Raw genomic sequence first — 6,090 nt, 5'->3', positions numbered from 1 at the left:
AGGTCAGAGATGATACGGTGGTGGCTGGCCACTAGCGAGCTTAGAGCTTAGCAGCACTCCACAACCATGGCAGTGACAGCAACACAAAATGTAGCTTTACATTGGCTCAGATGGTGGCACTAGTAGGTCATGGAGGTAGAGCAGGCTCATGGCAGAGCTATGGGCGAGGTGGATTGGGTGGTAGTGCTACATGGGTGACGAGCGCTGTCGGTGAAGCTCAGCAATGGCGATGGTGGCGCTCGGCTTTGCTGCTGTGGGCATGAGAGCAAGCGAGATAGAGAGAAAGTGAGTGAGGGGAGCAAGTGAGGGTAGGGATGCGTGGTGGCCTCTTTAGCATGCGCCCGACCATGATGTGGCCTAGCCTCGGCATGTGCACACCACACGGTGGCCACGACCTGTGGCCGGTCGGCCACGGCCTGTGGCTGGTCGGCCATGGCCTATGGCCGGTAGGCCACTACTGCTTCTTGATCAGCCGGTTTTCAGACTAACTAACAGCGTGTTTTCACACCATCATTACTCCTAATCCATGGTGATTTAGCAAAATCAGTATTAGTGAAAGTTATAGAGCTATGTGAGATTTCCAACTTTGCTTTAGGGAGTAATATCTAATTCATCATGGTTTTCAAAATACTAAGCTCCAAAATGTGCTACTTTGAAACTATAATCAACTAATGACAGCAAAATTTTCTAAGTTTGTAAGCAGCATTTCATTGCTACTTGTTGGCTCTATATGACCATGCTAGGCACTGAATCATGCTTATCCATGATGAAAATAGGTCCAAAAGACTCTAGAAGACACCAGAAGGTAAATCACCGAAGCAAAGGAGGACGCTGCTAGGTGGGGCTAGCTAGCCCCACCTACAGGCCAGCCAACCCCTTGGGCCCACATGTCACCCTCCCTTAGCTATGTTGGTTCTCCACCGCCTTAAGGATTGCATCTACGCCGTTGCTTTAAGTCGGTTTGATCCGAGGGCTTAGAAGTGATGGTTCCCCCTATATATACCAGACATTGCCACCCCCTAGAGAGAATCAAGTCATTTCATCATTGAGAAACCCTGATGAGAAGAGAAGAACCTCAAAGAGCTTCACAAATATTCTAGGGCATAGCTAGCTGGGTCAGATCTAGAGGGAGGCAAGCTTCACTTGGATTCCTGATCTCATCAAGAGCATGGCTTAGTATAGCCACTTGTATCCTCTTTTGTATCTTTTATTATTTATATGTTTGCTACAATTGAATTGAAATTGTTCTTAATATTATTCATGTTCCTAGTTATCATGTTCATCGTCTACTTTGATTATATGCTTAGTATAGCTAGATTATGTTTATGTTCAAGCATAAGTTCGTATAGCACTCGCTTTGAAATACATGGGGTGAGTGGTCAACATTTTGTAAGAATGGTGCTTATATGCTGTTTACCTGTGGATGCACCCTATATTCTGGGTCATGTGGTAGATCACTAGTGTGACACTCTCGTTGAGTCTTTTGTAGTCCACTCCCTAAATATAGGTAATGTAGGATCTAGTTGTGAAGGAAGTCATGCTTTGTTCTTGATCTTCCTTAGTAACATCCCCTATGTGTAGATATAAAGTTGATCTTAGTCATGATTATTAAGTGTAATTGCACTAATCATAGTATGCTTTGACTTGTAATTAAGAATGACTTAGGAATTATCTCTCTATTGTATCTACTTAGTCATGCTAATGGCATAGAAAGGAGTACTCTGAGTGTTCAACTATTAATTATCAATGATCATTTATCATATACCCTATGACTTACCCCTGTTACGAGTAGAAGCTTGGTTATGGTTTATCTCTCCATCATATGTATAAGTTATCAATATATTCCATTTGATTGTCCTTCACTGTGGTAAAAATACAAATAACGATACCTAGAACACTCCCGGGTGATGTGCTACAATGGTATATTATCTGTGCGCTTGTAGATCCTTTCATATATATATTCTTTCTAGTCATAATAAAATACTAAAGTACATCTTAGTGTCATTCTAGAAATGGCACTAGGTAGTACCAACAAGCATTTCTAGCATCATTGCTAGGGATGACAACTTAGTAGAAGTGATGTTAAGAAATGTCAATAAACATTAGGTGGCTACGTGAACAAGTGACATGTTAATAAATACCAACATGCTTTGTGATCCTTACCTCATTCCAAGCACTCTTCCTCGTACTCTGCCTGCTCCCCGGGGGTGCACGAAATTGGGTAAGGCGTCCATCCTCCTTGCCTCCCGCTGCTGCTGCCCCGTCTTCTGAGAGGTGCAACATGTTACACCCCCGCACCAGGTGAGAGCTCCCCTTGGACCTAGACTCAGGAGTCTGAGTCACCTGGGGTCAATGGCAGGAGGTCATAGATGGACACGGGGTCCCGTTCCATCATCCCCACAAACCCAAAGAGGCTAGGCAGTCGTCGAATGGCAATTGCATCTTGCCATCTCTAGTTCGAACAGCATGGCAGCATCCCTCAATTTTGAGGGTAGTGCAATGCAGGGGTTCTAGAATTCTGTTTTAGGTGGCATGAGGCCGCCCCCTGAGAGTGGAGCAAAGGCATTGGCCAGCACGTGGAACATGTGCCAACTTTGTTCTTGCTCAAGGCTTGTCATGAGGTAGGCATCGATTCCGCACGCTAACGCGTTAGAGTCGGCAATCATGGGGCCGACACGGACTGGCTTAAGGTTGGGCAATAGAGTATGCGGCGGTGCCACATCCCTATCGCGGAGATGTGGCCGACCTATAGGGGTCGGCATGATGTTTTGCGATGGGGTGTGTGGTAGTGCCGCATCCCTGTCGTGGAGACTGTGGCCGACCCACAGGGGTCGGCATGAGGTTTTTTGATAGAGTGTGTGGTGGTGCCGCATCCCTGTTGCGGAGGTGTAGCTGACCTAGGTGGTTAGCTATAAAGTCTAGGTCAACAAAGCGAAGAGCTTGGCTGGGGCGGAGACTGAGGGTGGGCATTGGCCCATTGACATTGATGAACTCGAGGATTCCAAAGCGGATACTGGCTACGGGGGCCACGCCGAGAGCGAGTCTGATGTAGGTGCAAGGAGCCATCGCTTCCTTCTCAACAAGGAGAGTACACGACTATCCCCTACCTAACACACCAACTATTGGTGTTTTGTCACCCAATAAGTGAATTTATATGTATGTCACGCTGCTCTAGGAAGACGATGGTGGCATCCAAAAACACAAGGAATTATACTAGCTCAGGCCGGAGCCCTACGTCCAATCTCAGAGATAGTTCAAGTGCATGTTCCTCGGTTGAATGCTCTGAAGTTCTTACAATGGGGTATGCAAGAAGAGTGAAAGAGGAAGGTGAGCGGATGATGGACTGCCCAAATGAAGTCTTGAGAGTTCGTCCCCTTGGAAGGCAACCCTAGGCCGCCCTTATATAGAGTCTAGGGCCAGGTTACATACAGAGAGATAGGATCTCCAGACCGAGTGGTCATGAGCCTGACAGAGGGGAAACTAGTAAACTTTGGCTTGTAAGGAAGGCCATCTTGTCTTGGCGTCAGCGCAAGTCCAGGGCATGGTTGTCGTCATAGTCTTGTGCTCATGTCGCAGCATGGTGTGGCGTGATGCTACAGTGCCGGTCGTGACAACACTGTTGGCACGGTGGTGGTTCGCCAGCTATCCTGTGCGATATGGGCTTCATGGTGGCCTTCATCATCATCTCCCGCTCTTTTGGTGGTGTCAATATGGGAGTAGATAGCTGCTCCCATGTCGTCGGTTGTCTTGCTGGTCGTGGAGCCGATGGCCTCGATCCCGAGCCTCAGGGTCATGGCCCTCGTTGACTTGATTAGTCTTGAAAGTCAAGGCCTGTACTTGTGAGACCCATCCGGTAGTGGGTGTGGCCGTATGCCCGTCTCATCGGGCCGTATTTGGCAGTGGGTTACCGTACCGGTCGTCACTGCCTACCGGTGCTGTCTTGTCTGCGCAGCGTGGCACGGGGATGGTGTCTGTCCAGACTGATAAGATAGTTGTCCCCTCAATCCTAGCACAGTGAGTGGGGCGTGCCTACCCTTGTAAGAGCAGGCAAACGTGGTGGAGCTCGACCTCTCCTCGTTCCTTCGGAAGTCGGGACGGAGGAGAGGTCGCGTGATGCTACGTGGCGTGTAGTTAAAGGAGAACGGGGAGGATGTGGTCGACCACTCGCCTTTATGTTTGGCCTAGGTCCGCGTGGCTTAGATGGGCCACGGTTGCTGGGCTTGTGTTAGTTTGGCCGTCGTGGGCCACCCGAGCGGCTTACCAACTAGTGTCTTGAGATATCCGGGGTATCATAACCTCAACAATTGGCGTTAATAGCACTGGTGGCATGCTGGAGAAGATTGATTATGAACACATCATTGAAGATTTCATTTCAAAAATTACTAAAAGAATATCGCTTTTCAAGTGATTGTAATACAACAAGTGTAGTCCTTGGTCTGTACTGTTGTACTTTGTAATATAAGTAATATATTGATATTTACCATTATTTTCTTGATTTGGCACTAGATATTCAACCTCCACTTATTGTTTTGAACTGGGCCTCGTATTTTGCTGGGACGCGCCTGAGTGCATTAGTTCTTACTAGTTTAAAGATCTTTTAAATAATGATTTGATGTGTCACAAAAATAGATATAAAAATAAAAAACTATACATATAATAACCCAACAAAAAACGAAAAGAAAGAAAACTGTACGCAAGTTAGCTAAAACTCAAAGCCACACTTAATCGTGGCTCCTTGCAACTTGCTCGTGACTCCACACAAGTCCTCTTCAAGAAATCAAAACTGAATTTAGGTTGTTAGAAGAGATCCACACTTTCCAATTGAAGAGACCACAAATAAAAAGTCAAAACTCATAATCTCTTCTTAAATCCACTCAACGACTTTTCTGCGATCCATCGTCTTTTCAAAAGAAAAGAAACCTTCTGCCCTTCGATTCATGCTGGACTGTGACTTTTCTCTGTTTCACGTCCTAAACGTCACACGGAATTGAAAATATAACAAAGTTTATAATAGTTAAAACTCACAAGAAATCTCTTCTGACCCTACAGAGTTTTACATCCCTATTTACTACATTGTTTTCCCATTTTTAGTTCACCAGAATTAAAAAACAAACATTCACAAATAATTGTTTGCTTAGGGGGTGTTTGGATCCGGCTCCTAAAATTTAGGAGGTGTGTCGGAAGGATGTTGCATGAGATGTTCGGATACTAATAAAAAAACAAATTATATAATCCGTCAGTACTCCATATGATAAATTTTTAGCCTAATTAATCAGTCATTAGCACATGTTTACGGTAGCAAAATTTGTCAAATTATGGCCTAATTAGGCTCAAAAGATTCGTCTCGTAAATTAGTCGTAAACTATAAATTAATTTTGTAATTAGTCTATATTTAATACTTCATACATATGTTCAAATATTCGATGGAACAGCGAGTAAAATTTAGGACGGAGCAACCAAACAAACCCTTACAAGTCCTGTCCTTATTTGTTCTTCCACAAGTATTTACAAGCCATCAGTGGCCTATCCGTCACTGAACCATGGGTCTATCTTACCAAAGACGGCCCACTGTCATTGATAGCAGTGGTAAAAGCGTCGGTACACCGAGGACTGAAGCGGGTCGTTCGTTGTGTACTCGTGTGTCGTGTGGTTGCAACCAACTAGCCCCGTGACCCATAGCGCCCCACTCGGTGCGTGGCCGCTGTTCCATGGTCAACTCTCTTCTCCGTCCCAGCCGTCCGTCGCCATCTAATGGCGAACACCAAAGCACCCTGCATCGTCGGTAACCGTCGACTCCCTTGGCCCTTTCGGACTTCTATTCGGCTCGCTGAAATTTGCCTGTTGTTGTCGCTGTTCCTGATTTATTTTGAGAGAAAAATACTGTTTTTTTCATTAAAAAAGTACTGCTAATAAATTTAAATGAATAGGGCTTCAACACATGTGGATTGAGATGAATCGTTTCTCTTGTAATCTTTTTTTTAGCTTGTTTTTTTAATGAGACTAATATTTTTCTCTCACAACAAATTAGCTAAATCGTGTTTCGATTTATTTTTTTAAGCTAAACTAACGGAGCCCTTTAAACAAGACCCG

Source organism: Miscanthus floridulus, chromosome 12 (assembly GCF_019320115.1).
Source record: "Miscanthus floridulus cultivar M001 chromosome 12, ASM1932011v1, whole genome shotgun sequence".
Taxonomy (NCBI): Eukaryota; Viridiplantae; Streptophyta; class Magnoliopsida; order Poales; family Poaceae; genus Miscanthus; species Miscanthus floridulus.
Note: the sequence above shows the minus strand (reverse complement) of the source record.